The following is a 12341-nucleotide window of genomic DNA, read 5'->3' as shown; positions in this document are numbered from 1 at the left end:
TATACCAAGGGCACTGGAAAACAACCTTGAATGGTATCTTCAGTTAATGTAAGCCAGCCTTCCACTAGGCTAGGCTATCAAAAGGGGAAAGCAAAAGAGCTTCCAGGGACCTCTGTATTTGACTCTCATTGCCTTCGAAGGCTCATAACATATAAGTGACTCCATAGGTTCTGATTAACATCAGATTATAGGAGGGGCCTCAGTGAGATCTCACACCACTGAGTCAGGTGGGAAGTTAAATATCTAAACTTGTGAGGAATTCAAGACATTGCTAAAAACCATTTTGGAAAACTACTTGGGACCTTTTCTCTATATGTGTAATAGAAAAATAGATAATTGTTCACCTCCCAGAATAGGGCATGTCCATCCGTAGCCAACCAACTGAAATATTCAACAATTGTTGGAAATGATCCAAAATGTTTGTCCTTTATTTTGAATATGTATTTCATAGAAATCTAGGAATCACCATGTTTACATCATCATTTATCTCTGGGGACAGAAGAGAGTACCCCTAGAACTGTGTGAGGCAAAGTCAATATCCAAATTAATGTATGCCCAGATGTCCCAATGCTGATCCCTCTATCCAGCCCTTGAAGTCAAAATCAGGCATTCTATAAACTATCGTTTTATCCTAAGAAGTCACTACCCTGAAAATGAGTACTTTGTTTTGAAAATGGAAAGAATTAAAGAGTTTTTTTTTTTTTCTCCAACTTTTGTTATCCAATCCCTGAATCTAGTGCTTTCACACTCAGCTGAGGTGGAGTGGGTATGGCCATATGAAAATTGTAAGTGGCTGATGACAAGATTAACCAATCTTATGGAGGATTTTTCTGGAGACACTGGTATAGTTGGCATTGAGTAAATTTCTTGTGACTAACAGTGTTCCCTATGTATACCCAAAAATTTCTTTGTATAGATAGATCCCAATCTTTCTTACTGGTTTTGGTATCATGGTGGGATAGAATACAATTCCTTTGGGCGATAGTAGAGGTGATGACTGCATATTTGATTAGCTTTGATAGTCCATTTACTTTTCCTAAGACACAGCTCTTTATTTTGACATTTACATGTGACACATAAAGATTGAGTTGAATTAGGGGTGCCTGAGTGGCTCAGTCTGTTAAGCGGTCTGCCCTCAGTTCAGGTCATGATCCCAGGGTCCTGGGATCCAGCCCCACGTCAGGTTCCCTGCTCGGCAAGGAGCCTGCTTCTCCCTCTCACTCTGCCTGCCACTCCCCCTGCTTGTGCTCTCTCTCTCTCAAATAAATAAATAAACTCTTAAAAAAAAAGATTGAGTTGAATTAAAATTGTTATATCTCATTCTATATACATGTGGCTTTAGTAATACAGTCATAAAACTGTGAGCATAGAATTAAGGCCTTCTTGTTGCCTCATCCGTCTCTAAAGGTAGTTTTTGGTAAATATTAGGCTATGTTCCATATCCAGGAACAACATTTAAGTTTTACCCATTGTGCAGATTATCTAGTCCCACAGACATTGGGAATCCATCATCATTATAGTAGATCACTATTGTATTCTATTGGACATGCCTACCTTAAAGTCAGGCTGTTTCCCTAATGTATCACATTGTAAGTACCAAGCCTTGTGATCAGTTTATGTGGTAAGCAAGATTGTCTCTGTGTTTAATGGGTGAACAACTGTCTGTTGGTGAAAGGTGGTAAGGCCTCAGGGCTAGTATTAACCCTGAATTGTAGTGTCCATTGGAGGATGAGAATATTAGGTATGAGAGTCATGGCATTTTTTTCAGCGAGACAATCTCTGTTAGGAACCAGTGATGGTCTAGGTATAACCATTTAGCAACTCAGAATTACCGGTGGAATCTTTTGCCAAAAGTTCCAGTTGTTTCTGAGGATTGTAAAAGATATACATGTCATGGAGTCTGAAGGAGAGATGGAGATCCATAGCAGTGCCTAAGTTACTTTTGTTTGGCATGCTTTCATGGCAGTTTACCATAGGTACTCCCACTTAAATGTGACCATCTTTGTCAATTTTTTTAGAGACGTGTAAAATACCTCAAGTGAGGGATGTGCTGCCTCCAATATCCCAAGAGACTAATCAGTAATTAAGCCTCCTTCTTTGTACTTGGTGGATGCACATTCAGCAGATCATTTTTGTTTCTTTAGGTTATAATTAATTAAATTCCCGAGGTTATCATCTGGATGATGTTCTCTTAGACTTTATTCTCATTCAGGGCACACCAATTTTAGCCAGTTGTGCTGGGATGGCATGCAATGAAATACAAGCAGAGTTTTCTGTAAAAGACCTTATCAAAAAGTCATTGTAAACAACATTTGCGCATCCTTCAAGAATTGACATTGTACCGTGGTTTGTCCATCCATTCATGATCTCTCATCAGAATGCTTTTCCAGGCAGGCAAAGGCAAACTGATTCTGGGTTTCTCTCCAGAGCATTATAAAAAAAAAAATTACTAATGTCCAAGTCTGCATGTCAAGTTCTAATAGTGGCAGAATTTTCAGTTACTCTTACGATATCAAATAGTAGAAATAAAAGTAGTCCCTTTTTTCCTAAACCTATAGAGTTTACAGTAAGGTTCCAGGCACTGGGGGCTTCCACTGTTCAGTCAGGACCATTAAAACTTGAAGAATGTATTGGATAATAACTGTGACTGTACTAATTCTTCTATGAGAAAATTAAGTACTTTTTTCTTCTACTTGACTGAGACATTATTTCAGTTTTACAGCTTCTTTAGGTGTAGCCCATTCTTGGCCATGCGTTTCCATGATTTTTGAAGTCAAGGACAAAGATTGTGATAACTATAATTAATCTGTAGAGTGTCCAAAACATCCGTATCATATGTACAGGATGACAAAGGAACAGAAGTCCAGGCACAAGAGCAAATTATATAAGCTACAGTATGTAAAGAATTTAACAATGCTTTCTCCTATGTCCTTGGACATACGCTCATCCATTTATTTTTAATTTTTATTTTTGAGTACATACTGTATAATATTTTAGGCTTATATTGAATATTCTCTGCCCCAACATCAGAGTCGCTGAGAAACCATAGTTTCTTCTATTGTAGAAAATATCTCTGAGGAACCATAGTTTCTTTTATTGTAGAATCATTTTGAAAGCTAAAATCTGGACACTCGATGTGCTAAGAGCAGTAAATGAGATGTCACTATTTAGGGCCTGTAAGATGTTTTAATTTCAATAAATGTGGCCAAATTGCCCTTCAAAGAAGATGGAACAATTTACAATTTTATTAACAAGATATGAAAATGATTGCTTCCCAATCATTCCAAGACTAGGATTTAACAAATATTTTACTAATTTGATGAAAAGCTTTATTTGTATTTTCTTATTTTATATTAATTTCCTTTCTCTATTTTTTATTGAAGTATAATTGACATAGAATACCCTATTGGTTTCAAGGGTACATCATTCTGTATTTTCCCCATTACAAAATTATCACAGTAAGTCCAGTTACCATCTGTAACCATACACATTTTCCTATTTTTAAAATTCATTTGTTTTTATTTTGTTCATGTTTTTAGACCATTTTCTTACTCAGTTTTTGGTCATTCCCTTATAATTTTTAAGGAATTTTGTTTTTACACCATAATTATTTGTTTTTCAATTCTAATATCAAAGCATTGGTGATTTTATTGATCACATCATCTGCTGGACACTTTTCTTCTGTATCATGTTATATTTTGACCTTGGGTATGTTTATACCTTTTTTTTTTTAAGATTTATTTACTTGGGTGCCTGGGTGGCTCAAATGGTTAAGCGTCTGCCTTCGGCTCAGGTCATGATCCCAGGGTCTTGGGATCGAGTCCCGCATCGGGCTCCCTGCTCCTTGGGAGCCTGCTTCTCCCTCTGCCTCTCTCACTCTCTCTGTCTCTCATGAATAAATAAATAAATAAATCTTTAAAAAAAAAAGATTTATTTACTTAAGGGGGAGGGGCAAGAGGAGAGAGAGAGAGAGAGTCTTAAGCAGACTCTGCTGAGCGACGAGCCTGACTTCGATCTTGATCTCACAAACCTGAGATCATGACCTGACCTGAAACCAAGAGTCGGACACTTAACCGACTGCACTGCCCATGTATCCTTATAATTGTTATATTTTTAAAAAATGTTCTGAGCTCGTATTGACATATTTCAGGTTAAATATAGTGATGTACAATCATTCTTAACATAGACATTAAAAAGACAATCTTGGATTGCTGTTGTCTTTAGATTTTAATAAAAGAAGCATTAGGCTAATTTGTTTTACATTACTTAGAAACGAGCTTTCTCCTATTTCTTATTAATACCAATAATATGTGTAGGTATGTTCACAGATTATTTTATGAGTAAAGAAGGGGGAGAAATTCTAAAAGTTTTATGAGCTTTAGTTCTTCTGAAATTTTCAAAGGACTTAAATGAGCCAAAAGTGATGGTTCCACAAAGTCTTGATATTCAATTTAGAATTTAAGCCACAGTTGTCAGTAAAAAAGTACAAAATGACATCAAATAATTTATCTTTGTTTTTTAAACAAAGATAAAACTTGGTAATTCTATTCCCACATTTAATAAAGGAATATTCTGATATCTTTGGAAAACTATACATTAATTTAATTCTCAGGAGAAATACAGTTAAAATATTGTAAATCCAAGTTAATGGGTAGAAAGAAATATGGGAACTCTCTGTACTTTCCTGTAAATTTTGCTGTGAATGTAAACCTATTCTACAAAATAAGATCTCTTTAAATATGTATAAACTACATTATAAACACACACACACTATAAGTACCATATATACATATTATATTTAAACACTTGGCTACATTCTCACCATTTTGAATATAAAGAATCTTATTTCCTCATCTGCTACATGTAATACACATGGTACATAGTAGGTTCCTAGCATATTAATAAAAAAAACAGGTTATCTGATTTTTTTGTTTTTTTAAATTTTTTATTATGTTAATCACCATACATTACATCATTAGTTTTGGTTATCTGATTTAATCTGTGGCAGGTAGACCAGTGTTGTCATAGAAGATGATCTTATTCAGGACACATCCTGTGGAAGTTAATAATTATTAATATCATTCTCTAATTGATCTCCTGTCTTGAGTGAGCTTGGCATTAATTACCTCTACTGCTCTTAGTGATCTCCTCCAGTTTTGGAAGACAGTGATGGTCAAAATATTCCTATGTTCCTTTTTTAAGAATTAGAGAGTCAATCAGTGAACTCAGCGAATGTATTTAAAATTTGAACAATACAAACAACACAAACACAGGGCTTTCAAATTCCAACTTAAGGAGTGCCTGGGTGGCTCAGTCGTTAAGCGTTTGCCTTCGGCTCAGGTCATGGTCCCTGGGTCCTGGGATCCAGCCCCGCGTCGGGCTTCCTGCTCTGCAGGAAGCCTGCTTCTCCTTCTCCCACTCCTCCTGCTTGTGTTTCCTCTCTCACTGTGTCTCTTTCTAACAAATAAATAACATCTTAAACAAAAAAAATCCAACTTAAAAAAACACTCTGAACTTTACATTTGTACATGAAAATCATCTAACTTTGATATTCTGTGTCTGATCATCATAGCATCTTAACATCTTAAAGCTGTATGGATTTCAGAATTATTATTTTTAATTACATCATTTGTATAGATATAAAGCCACCAAGATTAAGTGTATTTCGCAAGGTCACACAGTTCTTTAGAACTTGACTTCTGACCCAGGCCTCCTGGCTCTTTGATGAATAATCTTTTAACATCAAGCCTCCTTTGTAGCAACTAAGTGATGCAGTTATCATTTCATTTTTTATAATTATGTTGTATCCAAACATTTTTAACTTACTATAAATAAACTAGAGTTGTCCAACAAAAAAATTACAGTAGAGCATAAAAGTGGGTATCTATTAAATACAATTTGATTGCATGTGTTTCAATTGCCTTACATCTTTTCCTATGTCACTCCAGGACCTTATTCTGTCACCTTGTTAAAAAGGGGCTAAAGGCATAAAGTTTAAGATAATTTAAGAGAAATTAAGTATCTTTATTACATTCATCATTCTCTAAAGTCCACTAGGTTAGACAGTGATTCTTTAGAACTGGACTGATTGTAGAGCATGGTCACGGGAAACCATTAAGTGGTTTATACATAAAATTCATATATAATGTTTTATATATAAACCATTAAATCTTCTTTGCCCCTGTTGAAACCTATGTAAAACTATTATTTTTTACAGTTTTATGCAGTATTAGCCTAGAGTTTCAGTTTATAAAAAAATAAGACTCAATATATCAAATGTGATGAGTAAGTGTACCTTAAAGAGTTTGGTATTAACTAATGTTTCACAGGAAAAACTTTCTTCTCATGGCTGAGGAGGCAAATTAAAATGGATAACTGAAAAAAAAATAAAATGGATAAATGAAAAAGAAATTGCTCACAAGTGACATTATTTTGATAGGGCTGCTATACCAAAATCCTACATACAGTCTGGGTGGCTTAAACAACGCAAGTTTATTTTCTCGCAGTTTTGGAGGCTAAACATCTGAGATCAAGGTGTCAGCAGGTTAGATTTCTCTTGAGGGCCTCCTCCTTGGCTTGCAGATGGCCCCCTTCTTCCTGTGTCCTCACATGGCCTTTTCTTTGTGCTCAGGCATTCTTGGAGTCTCTTTCTGTAAGTCCTGATTTCCTCTTCTTATAAAGGCACAATTCTAATTGGAATAGACCCACCCTAAGGGCCTCATTTTAACTTAATTACCTTTTTAAAGCTTCTACCTCCAAATGTAGTCACATTCAAGGTACTGAAGCTTGGGGCTTCAATATATGAATCTGTGAGACACAATTCAGTCCAAAACAACTGGTAACATAGTTCTTTACAAAATGTATAAGCAAAAATTGTATCTTGGATAATAAGATAAAATTATAATAAGCTAGCTAATTTTTTCCAGGTTATTTTTAATTTAAGTTAATCTTATATTTATGTTGAAAACAAACAAACAAACAAAAACAGCAGGTAGGGTGCCTGGGTGGCACAGTTAAGTGGGGGACTCTTGGTTTCCACTCAGGTCCTGATCTCAGGGTAGTAAGGTATAACCCACCTCACCCTCCACCTTCAGCAGGGAGTCAGCTTGACACTCTCTCTCTCCCTCTCCCTCCCCTGTGCGCACGTGCTCTCTCTTTTACACTCTCTCTCAAATAAATACATCTTAAAAAATAAAAACACAGCAGGTATGTGTGGAAAGAAGAAAGATGATCCAGAAATAAAAATCTTGTAGCATTGACCCATTTTCTAAAACTTTTAACCTGAAAATGCTGGCGTATCATCAGTTACATTCCGCTCAGTGGCAGAAATATAACAGCTGTGAGGATGATAAGGGCTTTGGAGTCTTCCACCGTTATGTGCAATACAAATTAAACTGTTGAGCAAGAAATCATTTCAACATTATATATTTTTTTCAAACAAAGGAAAGAAGTGATGAATATTTGCCTTACCCTGATATTTTTAGAGACCAGACAAATGACCCAGAAACTGGGAAAAACAAATAAAAAAAAGAAGTTGCTGAATAACTTTTATCATATTTCTTTTCACACATTTTTCAATATGGCATTACAGAGAAATATTTGTTGCCCATTACATAGCTTGACCTTACCTGGATCATAATGCATAAAGATGTTAGTATTTCAAAAGCACTTTGTCATTTCAGATAATATGTTGAAAAAGAAGTATAATTTTTAAAGGATGGCTGCCTTTTGATATGTTTGCACAGTAATCCTGTAGTTATCTAATCGATAGACTGAAGATATTAAAATAAGTTCATACTTGAATGCCTCATGTTTTTCCCACTTGTGATTATTCATAAACATAAAATTTTGGGAACATGGGCGCCTACGGGTGGCTCAGTCCTTAAGCATCTGACTTCGGCTCAGGTCGTGATCCCAGGGTCCTGGGATTGAGCCTCACATCGGGCTCCCTGCTCCGCGGATCACGACCTGAGCTGAAGACACTCTTAACCGACTGAGTCACTCAGGCACCACTATGGAAACATTTTTTGAATTTCAACTAAAAAATGGTTGCTCATTTTCTAGTAAATATGCCAATATTATGTTACAATTTAATATTGTTAAATCAATTTAACTTTATATTATATAGAAAAATCTGTAATTTCCAGCTTTTATTATACTATTTATTAGGTTATAATTTAAATGTCAGTATCCATATATTTCTAAATATTTATTGGGTTATTTTAATTTATTTTTTTACTTTTTTAAAGATTTTATTTATTTGCCAGAGAGAGAGAGAGAGAGTGCACAAGCAGGGAGAGTGGCAGGCAGTGGGAGAAGAAGACTCCCTGCTGAGCAGGAAGCCTGATATGGAACTGGATCCCAGCACCCTGGGATCCTGACCTGAGCTGAAGGCAGCCTCTTAACTGACTGAGCCACCCAAGCATCCCTATTGGGTTATTTTTAAATGCTATATCATTAGATTTTGTAGAAAATCATAGTAATGTTATCTTTAAAAAAATTGATTCTTCTAAACATTTTAATGGAGTTTATATGTCTTCACCAATTCTCATAAAAATGTAGTAAAAAATTAATATTTTCTTGTAGTAATAAAATATGTTTTGGTGAAATTATTTACTCTGTTATAAAGTATCTGTAAGAGTAATGATTCTTTCAGGGGAAGCTATTGTGCTCTCTGCTGTTTTGGTTGATTATTTTAAGATATTTTTTTAAAAAGTTAAAATATTTTGTAAAAATTTAGTTTTGTCATTTTGGAAGTGTAACTCTATATACGACTTTACATTTAAAAAAATGCTAGATATTAGAGTTTTGCCACTATATTTTATTTTATTATTTATTAATTTTTTAATTTAAATTCAATTAGCCAACATATAGTACATCCTTAGTTTTTGGTGTAGTGTTCAATGATTCATTAGTTGTGTATAACACTTCGTGCCCATCACATCACGTGCCCTCCTTAATGCCCATCACCCAGTTACCCTACGCCCCCACCCACCTCCCTTCCAGCAACCCTCATTTGTTTCCCGGAGTCAAGAGTCTCTCATAGTTTGGTTGCCTCTCTGATTTCTTTCCATTCAGTTTTTCCTCCCTTCCCCTGTGGTCCTCCACACTATTCCTTATGTCCACATACGAATGAAACCATATGATAATTGTCTTTCTCTGATTGACTCATTTCACTTAACATAATACCCTCCAGTTCCATCAGTATTGATGTAAAAGATAAGTATTCATCCTTTCTAATGGCTGAGTAATATTCCATTGTGTATATATATATACCACATCTTCTTTATCCATTCATCTGTCAATGGGCATCTTGGCTCTTTCCGCAGTTGGGCTATTGTGGACATTGCTATTATGATATATTTCAACCTATTATTTTTATTTGGGGATTAAGTGCTTTTTTTCCTTTAATTATTTGCTTGTTTCTATAGTTTGTCTTCAAAATAATGAGATAGCCTTGTTGAACAAATAGAAAACACTGATCTCATAATATTTAAGACCATATCCCATACACAAAAAGTGCATTGTACCAATTTAGTCACTACTGGGACTTTATGCTGCTACTATTTGAATCTTAACTCTAATCCAGATTTGTGGGTAATGTTAAACATTTTGTTATCCTCATTATCAATATTGATTATATCAATATAGTCAATAATTATACAATAAGAGAATACTAAAGTCATATACATGAATAGTTAAAATCTTCTTAACAATATATTTTAGAAGAAAAATCATCACCATATCTATTCTGATAAAGGTAAACATCTGTAAGTAAATGAAAACTCACTTTTTTTTTTCTTCCTCTCCTGCGTTGTGCTCATTACCTTTTGTTTCCTCTCTGCCTTGGATTTTATTTTCAGTTATTTCCTCAATTTCAATTTGTTTTTTCTCACAGGCTCTGTTTCCCTCAGAGAAAATATGTTATCCTGGCATATTTCCCCAGTGTGTCTCTGGCAGGTTTTCTTGCTGTCTCATTTGGAGAAGCTGGGTATTCCCCTGGGATCCCACTTCCTCATTACACTTTGCCAAGATGTTCTTTGCTCTTTCTTTCTTTCTTCTTCTCTCAAGAGAGACTGGCTTTTAACCTATTTTCCTTTGTTTAACTCTTAACAACTGTGAACCAAATATTTATAGCCATGTTAAGATACACAAATCAGAATATCACCTTTGGGACCATAGGGAGTTGAGTTCAATACTCCACAACATTTTGGCATTGTGCTTGTCTCCTTGGAGAATTTTCATCAATTAGAAATGATGAAATGTTCCCTCATCCTTCCCACCACATTCTAGTCTTTACTTGAAACAACCAACAAACATAGTCTTGCATTTTTGTGTGTGTACATATATGTCTGTACAAAAATTCCATGCATGTCCAAGGATAAAAAGGAAATATCAGAGGCCACACCATTCAATATACAGAATAGAGAAGGTATTCACATCATTAAACAAAGGTACTATAATATTATATTGTCACTTGAGGACACTACAAGGTTCATAAGAGAACAAAGAAATAGTATCTGTTAGAATGCTATCTAAATGGGGCTTTTTTAGTTACAAGCAATAGTTCCATCTTTACTCATTTTCAAGCAAAATTATATGGTGAGCTCACATCTATGGAAATATAAACACTCTGCTTGGAAGTTTGTCAAAAACCAAACAGCTTCACAGAACTAGAGTGTAGGAAGTATAAGGACATGCCTCATAAAGCCAGAACACTTTGCAAATTTTCAGGTTCTTTTGTCCCTTTGTAGAAGTTTTATATTCCACAGGGCCATCCTCCATTGACCAAGCTTGAGCAATATGTCCACCATTTGTCTCTGAGAAAAAAGGTATCTTTGTGTAGTCCACCAAATTCTATTTATTAAGCATGAAATCATTCCACATAAGACAATAAAAAAGGAGTTAAATACAAGGTAGACCAAGACAGAAATAAGGTGTCCATTATAATAAAGACATCTGATTGCTTATTATACTTTCTTATATACACATAATCCCTAAAATGGCAAGACTAACATAAAGATATTTTGGAAATAAGCATCACTCCACAAGAGTAGAAAATCTGAAGATGTGTTAGTTTAGTTAGCTTTGAATTCAGCTTTTCCGAATATAAACCCCCATTTTTTTCATTGTAATCCATTTTTAATATTTAACAAAGTGAGTAATTTATGGCATACCTAAACTTCATACATTTGTTGATGGTGGGATGGGATGGGAGGGAAAAAGAGATTTGTTAATATCTATAGATATGTACTTTTCAATTCAGGGAAAATGTAGAGAGGGACTATATAATCTTTATTTCTGCAAACAGTAACAAGACCCTAAGTTCCAATAAACATTTCATATTTCCTACCACCTGCTCTGGTAATGGTTCCACCAAGTCAGCATGATATCATCAAAGTCGTGGACCAGCATGATGTCTTTTGCAATGGATAGGCAATTAAGATTCCTGCAGCACAAGGCTGGAGAATTAATGTAATCCTGAGTAGGACAGTGAAAATTTATTTCTGGCCAACTGGGAAGAAGGAATACTGCTACTGATGGTCTTTACTGACAGTTACAGGGCAAAAGCATCTGCCACATTAATATCTACATACCAGGTGCCAGAACATATACTAATTTGGTCCAATACTGAAACCACCTGTAGGACAACGGCTGCAATTCATATGACCAATTAAGTTTCCAATAATCCACTCTCATTCTCCAAGATCTATCTGTCTTTTGCACAGGTCAAAGATGTGAGTTGAATGAGCTTATGAAGAGATTCACTTCCCCTGCATCTTGATTATGGCACAATCTCTGTAATCCCTCCAGGAACAGAGTGTAAACTTTAATTGACTATTTGGGTCAATAGAGACAGTTATGATGACATCTAATTGACCTTTACTGCCATGGTAGTTTTCACTTTGTGGATCAGGGGATTCTGTCAGTTGCTGGATATATGTATTCGTTACAGAACTGGGAAATAACCACAGATTGCATTCAGGGTCCCACTAGGCCCACAGTTAGGTGGATCCAAACCAAATTCTTTTGATTGCCTGACTTCTATAAGCCTTTACTCTGACTGGTGGACCATAGTGATGTTTAGGATCTGAGTAAGAACCAGTGTCAGGTATCCCCAAATATTATCATTATTTTCCCTTCCCTAGTACACTACACTTCTGGTATATAATGTCTGGTCCCTTAGGGAAGGCTGAGAAAAAAATTACATTATAAACTTATGACAGTGTAGGAAGGTACTTCCTCAAAAGGACAAGGCCTCCTTTTCATTCAGGAATCTCTGTGCTGTGAATTGTCTTAAATTGGGGAATATTTTGAGTGACTGTGACTCTCCATTGTCG

This window comes from Callorhinus ursinus, unplaced genomic scaffold (genome assembly GCF_003265705.2).
Source record: "Callorhinus ursinus isolate GAN/ISIS: 27379988/994484 unplaced genomic scaffold, GSC_fseal_2.0 scaffold4, whole genome shotgun sequence".
In the NCBI taxonomy this organism is placed as follows: Eukaryota; Metazoa; Chordata; class Mammalia; order Carnivora; family Otariidae; genus Callorhinus; species Callorhinus ursinus.
This window is presented reverse-complemented; position numbering follows the sequence as displayed.